General features: G+C 41.2%; 1 protein-coding gene across 1 annotated transcript in view; it reads left to right on the forward strand.

The window, feature by feature from the left end:
- Positions 1–14,907, forward strand: part of adcy1a (adenylate cyclase 1a) — a 167,819-nt gene that overhangs the window by 75,546 nt on the left and 77,366 nt on the right. The gene's annotated exons all lie outside the window — the stretch shown is intronic.

The raw sequence follows: 14,907 nt of genomic DNA on the forward strand, positions 1-14,907 counted from the left end.
GAAGTTACACTCTCTCACATTATGGCTTACTGAAGTTACACTCTCTCACATTATGACTTACTGAAGTTACACTCTCTCACATTATGGCTTACTGAAGTTACACACTCTCACATTATGACTTACTGAAGTTACACTCTCTCACATTATGGCTTACTGAAGTTACACTCTCTCACATTATGACTTACTGAAGTTACACTCTCTCACATTATGGCTTACTGAAGTTACACTCTCTCACATTATGACTTACTGAAGTTACACTCTCTCACATTATGACTTACTGAAGTTACACTCTCTCACATTATGGCTTACTGAAGTTACACTCTCTCACATTATGACTTACTGAAGTTACACTCTCTCACATTATGGCTTACTGAAGTTACACTCTCTCACATTATGACTTACTGAAGTTACACTCTCTCACATTATGGCTTACTGAAGTTACACTCTCTCACATTATGACTTACTGAAGTTACACTCTCTCACATTATGGCTTACTGAAGTTACACTCTCTCACATTATGGCTTACTGAAGTTACACTCTCTCACATTATGGCTTACTGAAGTTACACTCTCTCACATTATGACTTACTGAAGTTACACTCTCTCACATTATGGCTTACTGAAGATACACTATCTCACATTATGGCTTACTGAAGTTACACTCTCTCACATTATGGCTTACTGAAGTTACACTCTCTCACATTATGGCTTACTGAAGTTACACTCTCTCACATTATGACTTACTGAAGTTACACTCTCTCACATTATGGCTTACTGAAGTTACACTCTCTCACATTATGACTTACTGAAGTTACACTCTCTCACATTATGGCTTACTGAAGTTACTCTCTCTCACATTTTGGTTTGCTGAAGAAGTTACACTCTCTCACATTATGGCTTACTGATGTTACACTCTCTCACATTATGGTTTACTGAAGAAGTTACAGTCTCTCACAATATGGCTTGCTGAAGTTACACTAACTCACATTATGGCTTACTGAAGAAGTTACACTCTCTCACATTATGGCTTGCTGAAGTTACACTCTCTCACATTATGGCTTACTGAAGTTACACTCTCTCACATTATGACTTACTGAAGTTACACTCTCTCACATTATGGCTTACTGAAGTTACACTCTCTCACATTATGACTTACTGAAGTTACACTCTCTCACATTATGGCTTACTGAAGTTACACAATCTCACATTATGACTTACTGAAGTTACACTCTCTCACATTATGGCTTACTGAAGTTACACTCTCTCACATTATGACTTACTGAAGTTACACTCTCTCACATTATGGCTTACTGAAGTTACACTCTCTCACATTATGACTTACTGAAGTTACACTCTCTCACATTATGACTTACTGAAGTTACACTCTCTCACATTATGGCTTACTGAAGTTACACTCTCTCACATTATGACTTACTGAAGTTACACTCTCTCACATTATGGCTTACTGAAGTTACACTCTCTCACATTATGACTTACTGAAGTTACACTCTCTCACATTATGGCTTACTGAAGTTACACTCTCTCACATTATGACTTACTGAAGTTACACTCTCTCACATTATGGCTTACTGAAGTTACACTCTCTCACATTATGGCTTACTGAAGTTACACTCTCTCACATTATGACTTACTGAAGTTACACTCTCTCACATTATGGCTTACTGAAGTTACACTCTCTCACATTATGACTTACTGAAGTTACACTCTCTCACATTATGGTTTACTGAAGAAGTTACTCTCTCACATTATGGCTTACTGAAGTTACTCTCTCTCACATTATGGCTTACTGAAGAAGTTACACTCTCTCACATTATGGCTTGCTGAAGAAATTACACTCTCTCACATTATGGCTTACTGAAGAAGTTACTCTGTCTCACATTATGGCTTACTGAAGAAGTTACACTCTCTCACATTATGACCTACTGAAGTTACACTCTCTCACATTATGGTTTACTGAAGAAGTTACACTCTCTCACATTATGGCTTACTGAAGTTACACTCTCTCACATTATGGCTTACTGAAGTTACACTCTCTCACATTATGACTTACTGAAGTTACACTCTCTCACATTATGGCTTACTGAAGTTACACAATCTCACATTATGACTTACTGAAGTTACACTCTCTCACATTATGGCTTACTGAAGTTACACTATCTCAGATTATGACTTACTGAAGTTACACTCTCTCACATTATGGCTTACTGAAGTTACACTCTCTCACATTATGGCTTACTGAAGTTACACTCTCTCACATTATGGCTTACTGAAGTTACACTCTCTCACATTATGGCTTACTGAAGTTACACTCTCTCACATTATGGCTTACTGAGAAGTTACACTCTCTCACATTATGGCTTACTGAAGTTACACTCTCTCACATTATGACTTACTGAAGTTACACTCTCTCACATTATGGCTTACTGAAGTTACACTCTCTCACATTATGACTTACTGAAGTTACACTCTCTCACATTATGGCTTACTGAAGTTACACAATCTCACATTATGACTTACTGAAGTTACACTCTCTCACATTATGGCTTACTGAAGTTACACTCTCTCACATTATGACTTACTGAAGTTACACTCTCTCACATTATGGCTTACTGAAGTTACACTCTCTCACATTATGACTTACTGAAGTTACACTCTCTCACATTATGGCTTACTGAAGTTACACTCTCTCACATTATGGCTTACTGAAGTTACACTCTCTCACATTATGACTTACTGAAGTTACACTCTCTCACATTATGGCTTACTGAAGTTACACTCTCTCACATTATGACTTACTGAAGTTACACTCTCTCACATTATGGCTTACTGAAGTTACACTCTCTCACATTATGACTTACTGAAGTTACACTCTCTCACATTATGGCTTACTGAGAAGTTACACTCTCTCACATTATGACTTACTGAAGTTACACTCTCTCACATTATGGCTTACTAGAAGTTACACTCTCTCACATTATGGCTTACTGAAGTTACACTCTCTCACATTATGGCTTACTGAAGATACACTATCTCACATTATGGCTTACTGAAGTTACACTCTCTCACATTATGGCTTACTGAGTTACACTCTCTCACATTATGGCTTACTGAAGTTACACTCTCTCACATTATGGCTTACTGAAGTTACACTCTCTCACATTATGGCTTACTGAAGTTACACTCTCTCACATTATGGCTTACTGAAGTTACACTCTCTCACATTATGGTTTGCTGAAGAAGTTACACTCTCTCACATTATGGCTTACTGAAGGTACACTCTCTCACATTATGGTTTACTGAAGAAGTTACAGTCTCTCACATTATGGCTTGCTGAAGTTACACTCTCTCACATTATGGCTTACTGAAGTTACACTCTCTCACATTATGACTTACTGAAGTTACACTCTCTCACATTATGGCTTACTGAAGTTACACTCTCTCACATTATGGCTTACTGAAGTTACACTCTCTCACATTATGGCTTACTGAAGTTACACTCTCTCACATTATGGCTTACTGAAGTTACACTCTCTCACATTATGACTTACTGAAGTTACACTCTCTCACATTATGGCTTACTGAAGTTACACTCTCTCACATTATGACTTACTGAAGTTACACTCTCTCACATTATGGCTTACTGAAGTTACTCTCTCTCACATTTTGGTTTGCTGAAGAAGTTACACTCTCTCACATTATGGCTTACTGATGGTACACTCTCTCACATTATGTTTTACTGAAGAAGTTACAGGCTCTCACAATATGGCTTGCTGAAGTTACACTAACTCACATTATGGCTTACTGAAGAAGTTACACTCTCTCACATTATGGCTTGCTGAAGTTACACTCTCTCACATTATGGCTTACTGAAGTTACACTCTCTCACATTATGACTTACTGAAGTTACACTCTCTCACATTATGGCTTACTGATGTTACACTCTCTCACATTATGACTTACTGAAGTTACACTCTCTCACATTATGGCTTACTGAAGTTACACAATCTCACATTATGACTTACTGAAGTTACACTCTCTCACATTATGGCTTACTGAAGTTACACTCTCTCACATTATGACTTACTGAAGTTACACTCTCTCACATTATGGCTTACTGAAGTTACACTCTCTCACATTATGACTTACTGAAGTTACACTCTCTCACATTATGACTTACTGAAGTTACACTCTCTCACATTATGGCTTACTGAAGTTACACTCTCTCACATTATGACTTACTGAAGTTACACTCTCTCACATTATGGCTTACTGAAGTTACACTCTCTCACATTATGACTTACTGAAGTTACACTCTCTCACATTATGGCTTACTGAAGTTACACTCTCTCACATTATGACTTACTGAAGTTACACTCTCTCACATTATGGCTTACTGAAGTTACACTCTCTCACATTATGACTTACTGAAGTTACACTCTCTCACATTATGGCTTACTGAAGTTACACTCTCTCACATTATGACTTACTGAAGTTACACTCTCTCACATTATGGCTTACTGAAGATACACTATCTCACATTATGACTTACTGAAGTTACACTCTCTCACATTATGGCTTACTGAAGTTACACTCTCTCACATTATGGCTTACTGAAGTTACACTCTCTCACATTATGACTTACTGAAGTTACACTCTCTCACATTATGGCTTACTGAAGTTACACTCTCTCACATTATGACTTACTGAAGTTACACTCTCTCACATTATGGCTTACTGAAGTTACTCTCTCTCACATTTTGGTTTGCTGAAGAAGTTACACTCTCTCACATTATGGCTTACTGATGGTACACTCTCTCACATTATGTTTTACTGAAGAAGTTACAGTCTCTCACAATATGGCTTGCTGAAGTTACACTAACTCACATTATGGCTTACTGAAGAAGTTACACTCTCTCACATTATGGCTTGCTGAAGAAATTACACTCTCTCACATTATGGCTTACTGAAGAAGTTACTCTGTCTCACATTATGGCTTACTGAAGAAGTTACACTCTCTCACATTATGACCTACTGAAGTTACACTCTCTCACATTATGGTTTACTGAAGAAGTTACACTCTCTCACATTATGGCTTACTGAAGTTACACACTCTCTCACATTATGGCTTACTGAAGTTACACTCTCTCACATTATGATTTACTGAAGTTACACTCTCTCACATTATGGCTTACTGAAGTTACACAATCTCACATTATGATTTACTGAAGTTACACTCTCTCACATTATGGCTTACTGAAGTTACACTCTCTCACATTATGGCTTACTGAAGTTACACTCTCTCACATTATGACTTACTGAAGTTACACTCTCTCACATTATGGCTTACTGAAGTTACACTCTCTCACATTATGACTTACTGAAGTTACACTCTCTCACATTATGGCTTACTGAAGTTACACTCTCTCACATTATGACTTACTGAAGTTACACTCTCTCACATTATGGCTTACTGAAGTTACACTCTCTCACATTATGGCTTACTGAAGTTACACTCTCTCACATTATGGCTTACTGAAGTTACACTCTCTCACATTATGGCTTACTGAAGTTACACTCTCTCACATTATGGCTTACTGAAGTTACACTCTCTCACATTATGACTTACTGAAGTTACACTCTCTCACATTATGGCTTACTGAAGTTACACTCTCTCACATTATGACTTACTGAAGTTACACTCTCTCACATTATGGCTTACTGAAGATACACTATCTCACATTATGACTTACTGAAGTTACACTCTCTCACATTATGGCTTACTGAAGTTACACTCTCTCACATTATGGCTTACTGAAGTTACACTCTCTCACATTATGACTTACTGAAGTTACACTCTCTCACATTATGGCTTACTGAAGTTACACTCTCTCACATTATGACTTACTGAAGTTACACTCTCTCACATTATGGCTTACTGAAGTTACTCTCTGTCACATTTTGGCTTACTGAAGAAGTTACACTCTCTCACATTATGGCTTACTGAAGAAGTTACACTCTCTCACATTATGGCTTACTGAAGAAGTTACTCTCTCTCACATTATGGCTTACTGAAGAAGTTACACTCTCCCACATTATGACTTACTGAAGTTACACTCTCTCACATTATGGCTTACTGAAGTTACACACTCTCTCACATTATGGCTTACTGAAGTTACTCTCTGTCACATTATGGCTTACTGAAGTTACACCTCACATTATGACTTACTGAAGTTACACTCTCTCACATTATGACTTACTGAAGTTACACTCTCTCACATTATGGCTTACTGAAGTTACACTCTCTCACATTATGACTTACTGAAGTTACACTCTCTCACATTATGGCTTACTGAAGTTACACTCTCTCACATTATGGCTTACTGAAGTTACACTCTCTCACAATGACTTACTGAAGTTACACTCTCTCACATTATGGCTTACTGAAGTTACACTCTCTCTCATTATGACTTACTGAAGTTACACTCTCTCACATTATGGCTTACTGAAGGTACACTCTCACATTATGACTTACTGAAGTTACACTCTCTCACATTATGGCTTACTGAAGTTACACTCTCTCACATTATGACTTACTGAAGTTACACTCTCTCACATTATGGCTTACTGAAGTTACTCTCTGTCACGTTATAGCTTCCTGAAGAAGTTACACTCTCTCACATTATGGCTTGCTGAAGAAGTTACACTCTCTCACATTATGACCTACTGAAGTTACACTCTCTCACATTATGGTTTACTGAAGAAGTTACACTCTCTCACATTATGGCTTACTGAAGTTACACACTCTCTCACATTATGGCTTACTGAAGTTACACTCTCTCACATTATGATTTACTGAAGTTACACTCTCTCACATTATGGCTTACTGAAGTTACACTATCTCACATTATGACTTACTGAAGTTACACTCTCTCACATTATGGCTTACTGAAGTTACACTCTCTCACATTATGGCTTACTGAAGTTACACACTCTCACATTATGGCTTACTGAAGTTACACTCTCTCACATTATGGCTTACTGAAGTTACACTCTCTCACATTATGACTTACTGAAGTTACACTCTCTCACATTATGGCTTACTGAAGTTACACTCTCTCACATTATGACTTACTGAAGTTACACTCTCTCACATTATGGCTTACTGAAGTTACACTCTCTCACATTATGACTTACTGAAGTTACACTCTCTCACATTATGGCTTACTGAAGATACACTATCTCACATTATGACTTACTGAAGTTACACTCTCTCACATTATGGCTTACTGAAGTTACACTCTCTCACATTATGGCTTACTGAAGTTACACTCTCTCACATTATGACTTACTGAAGTTACACTCTCTCACATTATGGCTTACTGAAGTTACACTCTCTCACATTATGACTTACTGAAGTTACACTCTCTCACATTATGGCTTACTGAAGTTACTCTCTCTCACATTTTGGTTTGCTGAAGAAGTTACACTCTCTCACATTATGGCTTACTGATGGTACACTCTCTCACATTATGTTTTACTGAAGAAGTTACAGTCTCTCACAATATGGGCTGCTGAAGTTACACTAACTCACATTATGGCTTACTGAAGAAGTTACACTCTCTCACATTATGGCTTGCTGAAGTTACACTCTCTCACATTATGGCTTACTGAAGTTACACTCTCTCACATTATGACTTACTGAAGTTACACTCTCTCACATTATGGCTTACTGAAGTTACACTCTCTCACATTATGACTTACTGAAGTTACACTCTCTCACATTATGGCTTACTGAAGTTACACAATCTCACATTATGACTTACTGAAGTTACACTCTCTCACATTATGGCTTACTGAAGTTACACTCTCTCACATTATGACTTACTGAAGTTACACTCTCTCACATTATGACTTACTGAACTTACACTCTCTCACATTATGGCTTACTGAAGTTACACTCTCTCACATTATGACTTACTGAAGTTACACTCTCTCACATTATGGCTTACTGAAGTTACACTCTCTCACATTATGACTTACTGAAGTTACACTCTCTCACATTATGGCTTACTGAAGTTACACTCTCTCACATTATGACTTACTGAAGTTACACTCTCTCACATTATGGCTTACTGAAGTTACACAATCTCACATTATGACTTACTGAAGTTACACTCTCTCACATTATGGCTTACTGAAGTTACACTCTCTCACATTATGACTTACTGAAGTTACACTCTCTCACATTATGGCTTACTGAAGTTACACTCTCTCACATTATGACTTACTGAAGTTACACTCTCTCACATTATGACTTACTGAAGTTACACTCTCTCACATTATGGCTTACTGAAGTTACACTCTCTCACATTATGACTTACTGAAGTTACACTCTCTCACATTATGGCTTACTGAAGTTACACTCTCTCACATTATGACTTACTGAACTTACACTCTCTCACATTATGGCTTACTGAAGTTACACTCTCTCACATTATGACTTACTGAAGTTACACTCTCTCACATTATGGCTTACTGAAGTTACACTCTCTCACATTATGACTTACTGAAGTTACACTCTCTCACATTATGGCTTACTGAAGTAACACTCTCTCACATTATGACTTACTGAAGTTACACTCTCTCACATTATGGCTTACTGAAGATACACTATCTCACATTATGACTTACTGAAGTTACACTCTCTCACATTATGGCTTACTGAAGTTACACTCTCTCACATTATGGCTTACTGAAGTTACACTCTCTCACATTATGACTTACTGAAGTTACACTCTCTCACATTATGGCTTACTGAAGTTACACTCTCTCACATTATGACTTACTGAAGTTACACTCTCTCACATTATGGCTTACTGAAGTTACTCTCTCTCACATTTTGGTTTGCTGAAGAAGTTACACTCTCTCACATTATGGCTTACTGATGGTACACTCTCTCACATTATGTTTTACTGAAGAAGTTACAGTCTCTCACAATATGGCTTGCTGAAGTTACACTAACTCACATTATGGCTTACTGAAGAAGTTACACTCTCTCACATTATGGCTTGCTGAAGAAATTACACTCTCTCACATTATGGCTTACTGAAGAAGTTACTCTCTCTCACATTATGGCTTACTGAAGAAGTTACACTCTCTCACATTATGGCTTACTGAAGAAGATACACTCTCTCACATTATGGTTTACTGAAGAAGTTACACTCTCTCACATTATGACTTACTGAAGTTACACTCTCTCACATTATGGCTTACTGAAGTTACACTCTCTCACATTATGACTTACTGAAGTTACACTCTCTCACATTATGGCTTACTGAAGTTACACAATCTCACATTATGATTTACTGAAGTTACACTCTCTCACATTATGGCTTACTGAAGTTACACTCTCTCACATTATGGCTTACTGAAGTTACACTCTCTCACATTATGACTTACTGAAGTTACACTCTCTCACATTATGGCTTACTGAAGTTACACTCTCTCACATTATGACTTACTGAAGTTACACTCTCTCACATGATGGCTTACTGAAGATACACTATCTCACATTATGACTTACTGAAGTTACACTCTCTCACATTATGGCTTACTGAAGTTACACTCTCTCACATTATGACTTACTGAAGTTACACTCTCTCACATTATGGCTTACTGAAGTTACTCTCTCTCACATTTTGGTTTGCTGAAGAAGTTACACTCTCTCACATTATGGCTTACTGATGGTACACTCTCTCACATTATGTTTTACTGAAGAAGTTACAGTCTCTCACAATATGGCTTGCTGAAGTTACACTAACTCACATTATGGCTTACTGAAGAAGTTACACTCTCTCACATTATGGCTTGCTGAAGAAATTACACTCTCTCACATTATGGCTTACTGAAGAAGTTACTCTGTCTCACATTATGGCTTACTGAAGAAGTTACACTCTCTCACATTATGGTTTACTGAAGAAGATACACTCTCTCACATTATGGTTTACTGAAGAAGTTACACTCTCTCACATTATGGCTTACTGAAGTTACACACTCTCTCACATTATGGCTTACTGAAGTTACACTCTCTCACATTATGATTTACTGAAGTTACACTCTCTCACATTATGGCTTACTGAAGTTACACAATCTCACATTATGATTTACTGAAGTTACACTCTCTCACATTATGGCTTACTGAAGTTACACTCTCTCACATTATGGCTTACTGAAGTTACACTCTCTCACATTATGACTTACTGAAGTTACACTCTCTCACATTATGGCTTACTGAAGTTACACTCTCTCACATTATGACTTACTGAAGTTACACTCTCTCACATTATGGCTTACTGAAGTTACACTCTCTCACATTATGACTTACTGAAGTTACACTCTCTCACATTATGGCTTACTGAAGTTACACTCTCTCACATTATGACTTACTGAAGTTACACTCTCTCACATTATGGCTTACTGAAGTTACACTCTCTCACATTATGACTTACTGAAGTTACACTCTCTCACATTATGACTTACTGAAGTTACACTCTCTCACATTATGGCTTACTGAAGATACACTATCTCACATTATGACTTACTGAAGTTACACTCTCTCACATTATGGCTTACTGAAGTTACACTCTCTCACATTATGGCTTACTGAAGTTACACTCTCTCACATTATGACTTACTGAAGTTACACTCTCTCACATTATGGCTTACTGAAGTTACACTCTCTCACATTATGACTTACTGAAGTTACACTCTCTCACATTATGGCTTACTGAAGTTACTCTCTGTCACATTTTGGCTTACTGAAGAAGTTACACTCTCTCACATTATGGCTTACTGAAGAAGTTACACTCTCTCACATTATGGCTTACTGAAGAAGTTACTCTCTCTCACATTAAGGCTTGCTGAAGAAGTTACACTCTCCCACATTATGACTTACTGAAGTTACACTCTCTCACATTATGGTTTACTGAAGTTACACACTCTCTCACATTATGGCTTACTGAAGTTACTCTCTGTCACATTATGGCTTACTGAAGTTACACTCACATTATGACTTACTGAAGTTACACTCTCTCACATTATGACTTACTGAAGTTACACTCTCTCACATTATGGCTTACTGAAGTTACACTATCTCACATTATGACTTACTGAAGTTACACTCTCTCACATTATGGCTTACTGAAGTTACACTCTCTCACATTATGGCTTACTGAAGTTACACTCTCTCACATGACTTACTGAAGTTACACTCTCTCACATTATGGCTTACTGAAGTTACACTCTCTCTCATTATGACTTACTGAAGTTACACTCTCTCACATTATGGCTTACTGAAGGTACACTCTCACATTATGACTTACTGAAGTTACACTCTCTCACATTATGGCTTACTGAAGTTACACTCTCTCACATTATGACTTACTGAAGTTACACTCTCTCACATTATGGTTTACTGAAGAAGTTACTCTCTCACATTATGGCTTACTGAAGTTACTCTCTGTCACGTTATAGCTTCCTGAAGAAGTTACACTCTCTCACATTATGGCTTGCTGAAGAAGTTACACTCTCTCACATTATGACCTACTGAAGTTACACTCTCTCACATTATGGTTTACTGAAGAAGTTACACTCTCTCACATTATGGCTTACTGAAGTTACACACTCTCTCACATTATGGCTTACTGAAGTTACACTCTCTCACATTATGATTTACTGAAGTTACACTCTCTCACATTATGGCTTACTGAAGTTACACTATCTCACATTATGACTTACTGAAGTTACACTCTCTCACATTATGGCTTACTGAAGTTACACTCTCTCACATTATGGCTTACTGAAGTTACACACTCTCTCACATTATGGCTTACTGAAGTTACACTCTCTCACATTATGATTTACTGAAGTTACACTCTCTCACATTATGGCTTACTGAAGTTACCCTCTCTCACATTATGACTTACTGAAGTTACTCTCTCTCACATTATGACTTACTGAAGTTACACTCTCTCACATTATGGCTTACTGAAGTTACACTCTCTCACATTATGGCTTACTGAAGTTACACTCTCTCACATTATGGCTTACTGAAGTTACTCTCTGTCACATTATGGCTTACTGAAGAAGTTACACTCTCTCACATTATGGCTTACTGAAGAAGTTACACTCTCTCACATTATGGCTTACTGAAGAAGTTACTCTCTCTCACATTATGGCTTACTGAAGAAGTTACATGTCCTCCGCTGCACCTTGGTTTCATTGCTACAACAGCCGTTACAGAATCACCTACCAAAAAACGGACCAAGCATCGGAGGAAGGAGCAGCGCAAGGAGAAGAACCAGTAGAGGAGCTATCTACAATCGTGGACTTCGGAGGAAATCCTGGACGGTAAAGGACCATGGGCTCAAGCTGGGGATTATTGCCGCCCGCAGTGGGAGATTGATGTGGCGAGAGCTGAGAGGCGCTGGTATGAGGAAAGGGAGCGCAGCAGACACGAGAGGCAGCCCCCAAAAACATTTTGGCGGGGGCACTCGGGGAGATTGGCGGAGTCAGGCGGTAGACCTGAGCCAACTCCCCGTGCTTACCGGAAGCAGCGTGGTACTGGTAAGGCACCGTGTTATGCTGTGAAGCGCACGGTGTCTCCAGTGCTCGTTCATAGCCCGGTGCGCTATAGGCCAGCCCCCCGCAAGTGCCATGTGAGTGCAGGCATTGAGCCAGGACAGATTGTGCCAGCTCAGCGCATCTAGTCTCCAGTGCGCCTTTTCGGTCCAGGTTATCCTGCTCCGGCTCTGCGCACTGTGTCTCCAGGGCGCTGGGAGGGCCCAGTTCGCCCAATGCCTGCGCTCCGCCCGTGCCGGGCCAAAGTGGGCATTCAGCCTGGAGTGTGGATAAAGAGCCTACGTACCAGAACTCCAGTGCTTCCCCACAGCCCGGTTTATCCTGTGCCTCCTCCTCGGACCAGGCCTCCAGTGGGTCTCCCCATCCTGGTCAGTCCTGTGCCTCCTCCACGGACCAGGTCTCCAGGGGGTCTCCCCATCTTGCTCAAGCCTGTGCCTCCTCCACGGACCAGGCCTCCAGTGGGTCTCCCCATCCTGGTCAGTCCTGTACCTCCTCCACGGACCAGGCCTCCAGTGGGTCTCCCCATCCTGGTCAGTCCTGTGCCTCCTCAACGGACCAGGCCTCCAGTGGGTCTCCCCAGCCTGGTGAGTCCAGTGCCTGCGCCCAGAGCCAGGCCTCCTTCAAGTCTCCCCAGCCTGGTGTGTCCTGGGCCAGAGCCGCCAGAGCCACCCGCCAGTCCGGAGCCGCCAGAGCTGCCCACCAGTCCGGAGCCGCCAGAGCCGCCCGACTGTCCGGAGCCGCCAGAGGAGCCCGCCTGTCCGGAGCCGCCAGAGCCGCCCGCCTGTCTGGAGCCGCCGGAGCCGCCCGCCTGTCCGGAGCCACCAGAGCCGCCCGCCTGTCCAGAGCCGCCCGCCTGTCCAGAGCCGCCAGAGCCGCCCGCCTGTCCGGAGCCGCCAGAGCCGCCCGCCTGTCCGGCGCCCGTCAGTGGGTCTCCCCAGCCTGGTGAGTCCAGTGCCTGCGGCCAGGGCCAGGCCTCCTTCATGTCTCCCCAGCCTGGTGAGTCCTATGCCTGCGCCCAGGGCCAGGCCTCCTTCATGTCTCCCCAGCCTGGTGAATCCTGGGTCAGTGCCGCCGGAGCCGCCCGCCAGCCGGGCGCAGCCAGGGACGCCCGCCAGCCAGGCACAGCCAGGGTCGCCCGCCAACCGGGTGCAACCAGAATCGCCCGCCAACCGGGCGCAACCAGAATCGCCCGCCAGCCGGGCGCAGCCAGGGTCGCCCGCCAGCCGGGCACAACCAGAATCGCCCGCCAGCCGGGTGCAGTCAGGGTCGCCCACCAGTCCTCCGGCGCGGCCAGGGGCGCCACCTAAGTGGGCGACGCCGAGGGTGGAGCGGAGGCCACGTCCCGCACCTGAGCCGCCGCCGTAAGAAGGCCCACCCGGACCCTCCCCTTCAGAGTCAGGTTTTGTGGCCGGAGTCTGCACCTTTGGGGGGGGGGTACTGTAACTTCCTGGCCATGGAGAGGGGTTTTTGTTCTTTATTTTGGTTAGGCCAGGGTGTTACATTGGGTGGGCGTTCCATGTTCTTTTTTCTAGGTTGGTTTGTTTCGTTGATTTTGGCCGTGTGGCTTCCAATCAGGCACAGCAGTAGTTTGTTGTTGCTGATTGGGAGTCACACATAAGTAGCCTGTTTTTCCTTTGGGTTTTTGTGGATGATTGTTTCTGTCTAGTGCTTTCTGTTTAGAGTATTTCCTGACAGGACTGTTTTGCTGTCGTCTTTTGTTTATTTTTGTAGTGTTCTCTTTTTCAATTAAATTTCAAGATGAACACACGTCCTCCGCAGCACCTTGGTTTCATTACTACGACAGCCGTTACAGTTACACACTTCTATCTATACATTCTCTTCGTGTTAAAGTCAAGGGCTGGTGATTATATTCACAGTGAATTAGATCTACACTGATCAAAAATATAAATGCAACATGTAAAGTAAGTGTTGGACCCGTGTTTCATGAGCTGAAATAAAATATCCCAGAAATTGTCCATAGCCACAAAAAGCTTATTTCTCTCAATTTGTGTGCACAAATTTGTTTACATCCCTGTTAGTCAGCATTTCTCCTTTGCCAAGATAATCCATCCACCTGATCGGTGTTGCATATCAAGAAGCTGATTAAACAGCGTGAATATTACACAGGTGCACCTTGTGCTGGAGACAATAAAAGTCTGCTCTAAAATGTGCAGTTTGGTTACTCAACACAATGCCATAGATGTCTCAATTTTGAGGGGCCGTGACTGCAGGAATGTCCACTGGAGCT

Source organism: Salmo salar, chromosome ssa10, assembly GCF_905237065.1.
Source record: "Salmo salar chromosome ssa10, Ssal_v3.1, whole genome shotgun sequence".
In the NCBI taxonomy this organism is placed as follows: Eukaryota; Metazoa; Chordata; class Actinopteri; order Salmoniformes; family Salmonidae; genus Salmo; species Salmo salar.